The sequence below is a fragment of the Ctenopharyngodon idella genome, chromosome 23, assembly GCF_019924925.1.
Source record: "Ctenopharyngodon idella isolate HZGC_01 chromosome 23, HZGC01, whole genome shotgun sequence".
NCBI classification, from domain to species: Eukaryota; Metazoa; Chordata; class Actinopteri; order Cypriniformes; family Xenocyprididae; genus Ctenopharyngodon; species Ctenopharyngodon idella.
The window spans coordinates 7609400-7619802 of NC_067242.1; the positions used below are offsets into that span (position 1 = coordinate 7609400).

Consider the following 10403-nt stretch of genomic DNA (forward strand, 5'->3'; position numbering starts at 1 on the left):
TCGTAAAGTTTGCCGCCATCTAATGGCGTATTAATGCAACTTTCACTCAATCCATATTACGCACTATTGGACCCTTTCTCAATACCAAACACAACATATTATTTATATAAAATAATATTTATTGAACAACAATATTTAAATTAGCAACAGTAGCCATTATAAATGACAATAGGAAATAAACACAACTGTACAATTCAGTCAAACGTACAAAAGCAGTGCTCTCCAGGATGTAAAGATATAGCCTTAAAATAAAATTATTAAATTTAACATAGCCCAATTAGATTTGCTCAGGAACATAGATTAATAAGACCAAAGATTGCCTGATTTATGTGCCCAAAATGAATTATATCTCATGTTTAACCACTATAAGAGTCAAATCCCTGAAGCACTACTGGCCACTGATGGCCTGGAGCTCACATCTCCAAAAACGTTTAAACAAATTGTAAAATATGTGCTATGCTTATGCGATCTGTCTAAACAACTACATTCTCGCTTGAAAAACTCTTAAAACTATGGTTCGTGGAACAACAAATGTAGTATTTGCAAAAATTACAGTAAATTTGCTCAGCCGCCATGACAGTCGCTTCAAGCGGAGTGATACAAACGGTGAAAAGGTAGGAGGGCTGTTATAGAATATCGCACGGGTCTCAGCCAATCAGATTCAAGAACCGAAAGAACTGTTGTAAAAATACATAATAGAGTACCTCAGGGATGACGTGTTTTTGTAGGCAAAACCCAGAAGCGAGTTAGCATTTTAGGACGTCCGGTTCCATCCCCCTCAAGTCTATGGGTTTTTTTGAATGGGTTTTTGCTAAATCGCCTGAAATAAGGTCTGTGGTTAACAAAGCCTCTAAATATTTTCACATTTTGATCTATGACATAAAACACACCAGTTATAACCCGCTTGTGATTTAAACCTTTGCGTCTTAGAAACGCTAACAAATTGCTAAAAGGGACTACTTCCTTTGGCGGGGAATTTAGACGTCATCATGACAAACAGGACATTTGGACAGCATTTCTCATGAAAAAGTGGATAAGTACTCATACACAGCACAGATCATAATCAGCGAGCATGTTTTTAAATAAAGTTGTTTTCTAAATAAAGTTTGAGGAAGCTTGGTGGTGGTGACGTTGATCCGCGACCATGGTGTGCTGTAGTCCGTTTATAGCCTACTGTTAGCTTTTGATATCTGACGACTTTATTTAGGCTTCAAAATGTATAAATGTTGTGTTAACTTGTAAAGATTATCTTGATAGACAAAACGTGTAAGTGGCATAACCGTTTGTTAAACACAGAGCTTATTTTTTGTGATTTTCCAAAAGTCTATGGGAAAAATGTATAGGCTTTCGATCGAGGGAACCGGTGCGCCGCTAACTTCTGGGTTGGCCTACAAAAACACGTCATCCCTGAGGTACTCTATAGGCCTATATATATATATATATATATATACAGGTTTTCTAAACATTCCTCCATCTTCCATTGTTCAGATACACAAGAATTCCCACCATTGGAGTCAGATGACTTCAACTTCTCCCTCAAGAGGATATGTGAATCTTGGCTTTAGGGATGAAGATACTTGCTTTAGAGCCTAATGAACTGATCTTTAACTACTACAGGTGCTGGTCATATAATTAGAATATCATGAAAAAGTTCATTTTTTTATTGTAAATTATTTTTAAAAATGAAACTTTCATATATTCTAGATTCCCTACATGTAAAGTAAAACATTTCAAAAGTTTTTTTTTTTTTAAATTTTGATGATTAGAGCGTACAGCTCATGAAAGTCCAAAATCCAGTATCTCAAAATATTAGAATATTTCCTAAGATCAATCAAAAAATGGATTTGCTAAACAGAAAAGTTCAAGTTCTTTAAAGTATGTTCATTTGTGCACTCAATACTTGATCGGCAGCACATATTACAGCAAATGACTTGCTCCTAGCACAAATTACTGCATCAGTGAAGTGTGGCCTGGAAGTGATCAGCCTGTGGCACTGCTGAGGCACTATTGAGCCTTCAGATCATCTGTATATTGTTGGATCGACTGTTTCTCATCTTTCTCTTGAAAATATCCCATAGATTCAGGTCAGGCATGTTGGCTGGCCAATAAAGCACAGTAATATCATGGTCAGCAAACCACTTGGAAGTGGTTTTTGCACTGTGGGCAGGTGCTAAAGTCCTGCTGGAAAAGGAAATCAGCATCTCCATAAAGCTTGTCAGCAGATGGAAGCATAAAGTGCTCCAAAATCTCCTGGAAGATGGCTGCATTGACTTTGCACTTGATAAAACACAATGGACCAACACCAGCAGACATCACGGCCCCCCCAAATCATTACTGACTTCAGAAACTTCACACTAGACTTCAAGCAGCTTGGATTCTGTGCCTCTCCAGTCTTCCTTCAGACTCTGGGACCATGATTTCAACATGAAATGCAAAATTTACTTTTATCTGAAAAGAGGACTTTCGACCACTGTTCACTGTCCAGTTCTTTTTCTCCTTAGCCCAGGTAAGATGCTTCTGACATTGTTTCTGTTTCAGAACTGGCTTGGTAGTCCTTTTCCTGAAGATGTCTGAGTGTGGTGACTCTTGATGCGCTGACTCCGGCTTCATTCTACTCATTGTGAAGCTCTCCCAAGTGTTTGAATCGGCTTTACTTGACAGTATTCTCAAGCTTGCGGTCATCCCTGTTGCTTGTGCACCTTTGCCTACCCAATTTCTTCCTTCCAGTCAACTTTGCATTTAATATGCTTTGATATTTCACTCTGTAAACAGCCACCCCATTCAGTAATGACCTTCTGTGACTTATTCTCTTTGTGGAGGGTGTCAATGATTGTCTCCTGGACCATTGCCAATTCAGCAGTCTTCCCCATTAGTGTGGTTTCAAAGAACAAGAGATACCCGGAATTTATACTGTAGGGATGGTCATTTAATGAAACTCAAATGTAAATATTCTAATATTTTGAGATACTGGATTTTGGACTTTCATTAGCTGTACGCTCTAATCAACAAATTTAAAAAAAAAAAACTTTTGAAATGTTTTACTTTACATGTAGGGAATCTAGAATATGTGAAAGTTTCATTTTTTAAAATAAATTACAATAAAAAAATGAACTTTTTCATGATATTCTAATTATATGACCAGCACCTGTATTTCGGCTATTGCTGCTTCATTCACCTAATCCCCCGTGAGTTTGATACTCAACTCATATTCCCAAGCTCACGCTGATTTTATTAATAGTTCTCATCCCATATCTGGTGTGTATTGGAGGATCAGTACACGTTGACTCTAGTCTGGAATGCCGGTGAAGAGAAACAATCTAAAGTATGTGTCTCGTGCTTCTGATGACGTCACTGTTGTTCAGTTCGGTTGTACACACCATGACGATATGAGTGGCAATCATATTTAGTTGCAACTTGTGACCTATGATATTTTTTATTTACGTTAAAGACTTACATCAACATGCAATTAGGAAACGTAAATTTTTCTTGATTTTATTTTAGTTTTCTTTACAGTCATATTACATTATTAATTGACTGACTGGCTATATTGTTGTTTATATTTATTTATTTATTGTAAATGTTTTGTGATTGCTACATTTTTTTGCTACAATATAAGTCTCAATTATATTGCACATTCTATTTTTAATACTACACAAATTATGCATTATATTTGATAAATATTTTCATAGTTGAAATTATATTGCAGACATGTTTTGAATATAATGTTTAGGTGTTTTGTTTTGCTTTATTCATAATAAACATTCTGTTCATTGTTTTTTACCTCGTTTTTGTTTTTACTTGAATATTTTTTTCATGCTCTTTATTGTCTTATTAAAAGTTCACAAACATTTGAAAAAAGTTTATTAGTGTCAAAATTCTTGGTCATGATGGAAATCAACATTTTATTTTATTTTATTTTTTAACAATGTGATCAATTATTTTTCCACAATAAAAAAGCTTATTGTATGTTTCTGGTCCCATTAACTTCCATGGTATTTTTTTCATAATATGAAAATTAATGGTGCCCATCAATTTTGGTTACAGTTTTAGGACAACTTGAGGGTGAGTAAATGATGATAGAATCTTTATTTTTGGGTGAACTATCCTTTTAATGATCTAATTAACTCCAAGAATGGTCTTGGTTTTGCTCTGGGTCTTGCAGGCCTGGTCTTGACTACATCTCTACCGATGCTGCTCTTTCTCAGTTACTAGCAGTCGAAAGCAGTAAATCCGGCCGCTGACCACAAGACCTCGTGGCGCAACGGTAGCGCGTCTGACTCCAGATCAGAAGGTTGCGTGTTCAAATCACGTCGGGGTCAAAACTTTAATCTTTACACTAACATCTTATAAAGTTGTTAAATTAACATACATTATAGTCCGAGTACGATTATGCAATTAAGCCATATATGTAGTAACAGCTGTGCTTGTTTTCGTTTGCTAAAAATAATAATTCTATAAGAATCATTTAATGAGATTAGTTGATCCTGGACAGGTTGCGAATATCTATGTACATTCTAATTTAAATCATTTGTCGATATTTAATAATTAGTATAATATTTAAACCTTAAATCATAATTACTGGGCAGATCAGTAGATGGCGCTGGAGCACAATGCATGCACCAGCTCACTTATGAAGAACTTGCATTTCACCCTGAAACATAACAGCCTGACACACAATAAAATTGTAGCTGTGTCGTCACAGACCTCGTGGCGCAACGGTAGCGCGTCTGACTCCAGATCAGAAGGTTGCGTGTTCAAATCACGTCGGGGTCAATATTTATTATACAGTTACTTGTAGAAAAGATTAAGAGAACGTAGATAATACTTCGATGTGAATTCCAGAGAAATAAATCTTACCGTTACACAAGCGTGGGTCAGTTCATGTAGAGTTTGGGAATGGACAGTTGACTGTGCATTACCAAAGATACATAAAAAAAAAATACTTATAAGTATGAACAACGTTTTGGCTCTTTGTTTTTTTGTTTTTTTTTAGTCTAAAAAAATATTGAAAATATAATGATAATAAATGGATCAAAAATTATTTTTTTCCTTGCACTTAAACTCTCCTGCAATAATACAGATCTATCCCAGGGGTCAGCATGTTCCAGCTGATGCTGTGACTGTGATCGTGTTTGCATGCATAATAATAATCAGATAGCTTGTAAGCAGGCGCAGACTGGGACTAAAAAGTGTCCCTGGACTTTCTGGCACAGAGCTGCCAGTCACACCCGGTCGGAAACACACCACCACACCATTCACACACTGGGCCATTATGCACAGAGCAGTTTTTAACCCCACTTACTAACATAAAACTATAACTCAGTTCAGAAATATAAATGCTTTTTAAAATGTTTTATTGAAATAAAAAGTATTTTTTGTGCTTAACAGTAATGGCATTCTTCTTTAATCTTACTTTATAATACCTTTGCTGGGTGGCAAATAGAATTTTAAAGAATTTTCACACTGTTGCTCTGTAACAGCCAAATAAAACACATTTGTTGTAGCAATAAAAAACAAATCAAAACTTGATCAGGTGACGTTGGCTAATTATTAATAGAAATCTAATCATCATAAAGTAGCCTGATCTCACCTGAAGTCTAATCAATGACCATAAATGAGTTGCATTAGCACATTTAAATCTTACATTGTCAGCTCTGTGAAGACACACCATGATCTAACATTATTACAGCAATAAGTAAGGCTTTTTAAAAGCATAAGCACATAAAAGTTTTGAACTACTGTATCATTTTGATAAACACAGAAATCAATAATCAGCATATAAACCTCAACAATGGTGACCATCAACAAAAAGCTTCATGCTGCAACTCCAGGGTCAGGGGATGTGATGATTGGTGGGGAGTGTGATGTAGGGACTATTTTATACCAGGGTTACACCCCTAGTCTTTCTGAGAAAGGCTCTGGGGTTTATATTAACCACAGAGACGCCTTTTTAGTACAGCACAGTTGAACACCATACTGGACATTAAGACCCACTCAGACTGCAAGATGAGCAGCACCCCCTGCTGGCATCAGCATATGAATCTCAACAACGGTGACATACTCCATGCAGTAATGCATTCTGGGAATTATCATATAATAAAACTCAAGTATGGCTCCCAGAATGCATGAAGCATGTCAATGTTGTTGAGATTCAACCTTAATTAAACACACCTGAACCAGCTAATCAAGGCCTTTAGACTCACTACACAGGAAAACCCCTAAATTAACAAAAAAGGTTAAATTAACTCTTATTGTCCACATTCAAGATTGTTAAATTTAACACTGAAGCAGTGTTAAAGTTAATGAGATAATTAAGTGCTGATTGAGCATTAGTGATGAACACCTGCAGTTAACAAATAGACTCAACGTGGAAATGTGGAAAACTCAATGAAGGAAAGTGCCATCATTTGCAAGTCACCATTATGGTGATCAGTGTTTACATTGGTTGGGCTCTTGACTTTTCAACATTAGTTTTTCTCTGGCTGTTGTAATTATGTTTTTTAAACCACATTGTTGTATGTTAAAGAAAACCAAACAAACATTTCATCAGATGTTTTTGGTTGTTGGGAAAGTTTAAACTACTCTATCACTCACACACACAGAGACATCAAGAATCAGTGTATGAATCTCAACAATGGTGACGATCAGAAAGCTTGTTGTAGTGCATTCTGGGTGAACCAATCAAAACTATCTATGGCTCCCAGCATGCATTGCACCATGAATAAATTATGATCTGAATCGTCTTAGTAATTTCTTTTATTCTTACTATTTTCTTCTACTTTTGCTGTTGTTTTTGTTGTCACTTTTTAGTAGCTTGTTTTGTTAATCTGAATATTTTGTTGATTGTCACCATTGTTGAGAATCATATGCTGATTCTTGATGTCTGTGTGTGTCTAGAACAGCTCAATAGTTTTTGTTTAGTGTCTCATATAGTAAAGCTGTAGTGTAAAAAGCTGTAAACTGCTATAAGTCATAATGTATGAATGCATCACCCATGTCATCAACAATTAGACTTTGAATTCAATCATTGGTTCAGACAACAAAAGAAAACTGTTAGGACCTCCCACAAGAGATCAATTTACCCTGCAATCTTCTCTGAGAAATGCTGTTTCTTTGTCATTCACACCCAACAGTTTCTATGGGCCATATGGTTCAAGAATGTGGTTGGGAATCCCTGAATTAGGTTATATGATGGTATCATCATCCCCAGAATTTTCCTTAAGTTCCTTTGCAATAGTAAATGTGCTTTACAGACACACAGTTACAGCAGCCAGAAAAAAATAATATAAAAAAGACACTGATCACCATAACAGCGACAAACAAAACAGTCTATCGTCTTTGTTTTAACAACTTAAAATTGAAAAATGCTTGAGATATTTAAGGCAATCAGTTTCCACACACTGTAAAATATTGCCTTGGTTTAACTCTTGAGGCAATTATTTGCATCAGAATTTTAAGTATTTAAGAGTCAACTAATTTGTGTTTGACCAATTAGACTTTATCTCCTGTTTTCACAGACAAGGCTTAAGCCTAGTCCCAGACTAAAATGCATGTTTGATCTGTTTTAACTGAAAGCAACTTGCATTGACATTCTTAAAATATTCATTCATATCTTAAAATATACCATATCTTAAAAATGCCACTGTTTTGTCTCAAGATGCACAGCAGTAATGTTTTTCTTCTAAGGTACATTTATAAAAGCTATTTAAATGTCCTATTTGAACTAAGGCCTAATCCTGGCTTAATCTAAGCCCTGTCTGTGAAACCAGGCTTAGATGTTTTCAACATGCAAGCTTAAGTAATACCAACGCAACTTTCCTCATAAATTCAACTCAAATATTTTGTGTAGACACATATCCCAACTGAGTAAAAGTAACTCATGTAAAAACACATTAGTATAACAAAATAAATATATTGTCATATATTTTTCAATATATGAAAAGCAGCAATTCCTTTTTTTATTCCTTATTCCTAATTATCTCCATTTGAATTTATCTCAACTCTCTGAGTAGCATTTGGTAAAAACAAGCAAACTTAATAAAAATACCAACAAATGCAAAACATATACAGTATGTAAGGTACACAGTAAAATCCCCAGTGTTAAATTAACACCCCTCAGTTTACATATGTGTCCACACAACAGGGTGTTAAAAGTAACACTGAAACGTTAATGAGATAATTAGTGATTAATTAAGTGATGATTGACAATTAGTGGTGCTAATAAGCAGAATCATTGAAGGAAAGAGAAACAACAAGAAGAGAAAAAAAGAGCAACAACTACAACTGACTTCTAGCCATTAAACATTATTACACTTTTTTTGTTTATTTCTGTCATACATCAACAAATGTTCTTACTGATCATTAACAGATGTTTAGATGTTAATGTTTTAATGAAAGTTTAGTTTCAAGTCACCATGATGGTGATCAGCATTTTCTTTAGATGGGCTCTTGACCCTTTACTTTTTAATATCAGTTTTGCTCTGGCTACTTCAGCTTTGTTTGTAAAGCACATTTGTTATGGTCAGAGAAACTATGATCTGGGTTGTTTTTCCCATAAGCATAAGTTGACGATCAACTTAGGCTTACGATGCAATTTGAAACACAGGCTAGGTCACGATGGTTGTGTTTTGATGATGACACTATCACTGTATAGTGGCCTGATTCACTGGTTACATCCAACATTAACTGGTTATATAGATGTTTTATTAATTTTTCTTTACAGTACATCTCTGATGTTACAGCTTGAGATCCAGCAGTGCTTTTGTAATCTGAAGTTTTTTAAAAACCCACACAGACATCAAGAATCATCAAAATATATTGTGACCAGATCACATTTTCTCTTGCCACAACAAATGTGCTTTACAAACACAAAGATGGAACAACCAAAGAAAAACTAATATTAAATAGTAAAGGCTCAAGAGCCCAACTAAAGCAAACACTGAACTCCATCATGGTGACTTAAAACGAAACATTCTATAAAACATTAATTTACCTTTTTTGTTTTAGCTTTCCTTCAATGATTATGTTTATTAGGATTAGGTGTCACCACTAATGGTCAGTCATCACTTAATTAATCACTTAATTATCTCATTAACTGCTTCAGTGTTACTTTTAACACCCTGTAGTGTGTTAATTAGGGGTGTTAATTAAACACTGGCGATTTTGCTGTGTACACTATAAAATCTTCTTGTTTCAATGTAAGGTGTTCATGCTGCCTAGTCCAAGTTGTGCGTCTGATTGTAAAGTGACATGTATGAGCACTGCAGCAGGTGATGCTTGTGTCCTTGACTGTCTCTCACTCTCACACAGGCTGTCGGCCGGCACTTGATTTCAGAGGCAGGTGTCATCGCATTACACAATAAAGACAAGCACGATAAACATGCACTAGAGATTGACCTCATTTAGAATGGCAAAGCTATACATTAGCGAGTGTAAGATCTATTGCTTCAAACCCTCCATATAAGTGTCGCGTCCTTATAGCAGTGTGAAATGATTTATTTGAGTGTTGCATTGTATATAAAGTGTCTGAATCAGGTAATGTCACAACATTCGAATTAAAGGCAGAAATGAGTTCAAACTATACCAAACATCTGGGATAAGGGTTCTGCTTAGGTTGGTTGTTAAAAATATAAAACATATTAAATGTATTATTGTAATATTTCACTTTAAAATAAGAAAATCCGACATGTAAGAAAATATACTAAAAATAATAATACAATGAAATTTTATTTGACATTACAAATGTAAAATTACAATACCAATATTTATGGCTGTCTTTATTACTTTATTATTATTATCTTAATACATTTTCAAATGCGCTCTACTTTGAAATATGCAGTGCATATATTTATTTAATTAAATCGCAGCCTTTAATGCCTTTTTGTCAAAACAGCATACTACCATACACCTATTATTATTTCTGCAGTGCATAATTTCTTCATGCATGAAATATCTGGATAGCATACTCACTCAACACATTTGTCATGGGATAATGTCTGTGGTTGCACTTGATATTTTTAAACCATAGGAGGCAGTACAGTATTCAGTCAGTATTACATTCTGAACATAGTGATCTTGTTTTTTGTTTCTCTTTGCACATGCATTTAATGACAGTCACTCATTCAATGATTTCAATATTGTCTTCCACCTTTTTAGGAAGAAATTAAAGCCTTGTTAATTTTACAATATATTTTATACATGTTTAATTCGATTGTTGTTCTCTTTTGATTCCATAGTTTGTCCAATAAACAAAACATGATCACTGGACATAAACAGTTCATTCAACAGTTCAATTGCATTTTTTTTTTTTAAAGTATACATTTTCTATAGCCTATTTTGTCACACAAGAAGATTAGCATTTTGGGTCAAATCGTAGCAGGAATAGAAACAATTCTTTGCTTCAT

At 34.8% G+C, this 10403-nt stretch overlaps 2 non-coding genes across 2 annotated transcripts; both read left to right on the forward strand.

Moving 5' to 3' along the window:
• The first annotated feature begins 4247 nt into the window (after nucleotides 1–4247).
• trnaw-cca (transfer RNA tryptophan (anticodon CCA)) lies at nucleotides 4248–4319 on the forward strand. Its single transcript has one exon. It is a non-coding gene; the product is annotated as a tRNA-Trp (tRNA).
• Nucleotides 4320–4701: 382 nt separating this feature from the next.
• On the forward strand, nucleotides 4702–4773 carry trnaw-cca (transfer RNA tryptophan (anticodon CCA)). The gene has a single exon. It is a non-coding gene; the product is annotated as a tRNA-Trp (tRNA).
• Nucleotides 4774–10403: the final 5630 nt, after the last annotated feature.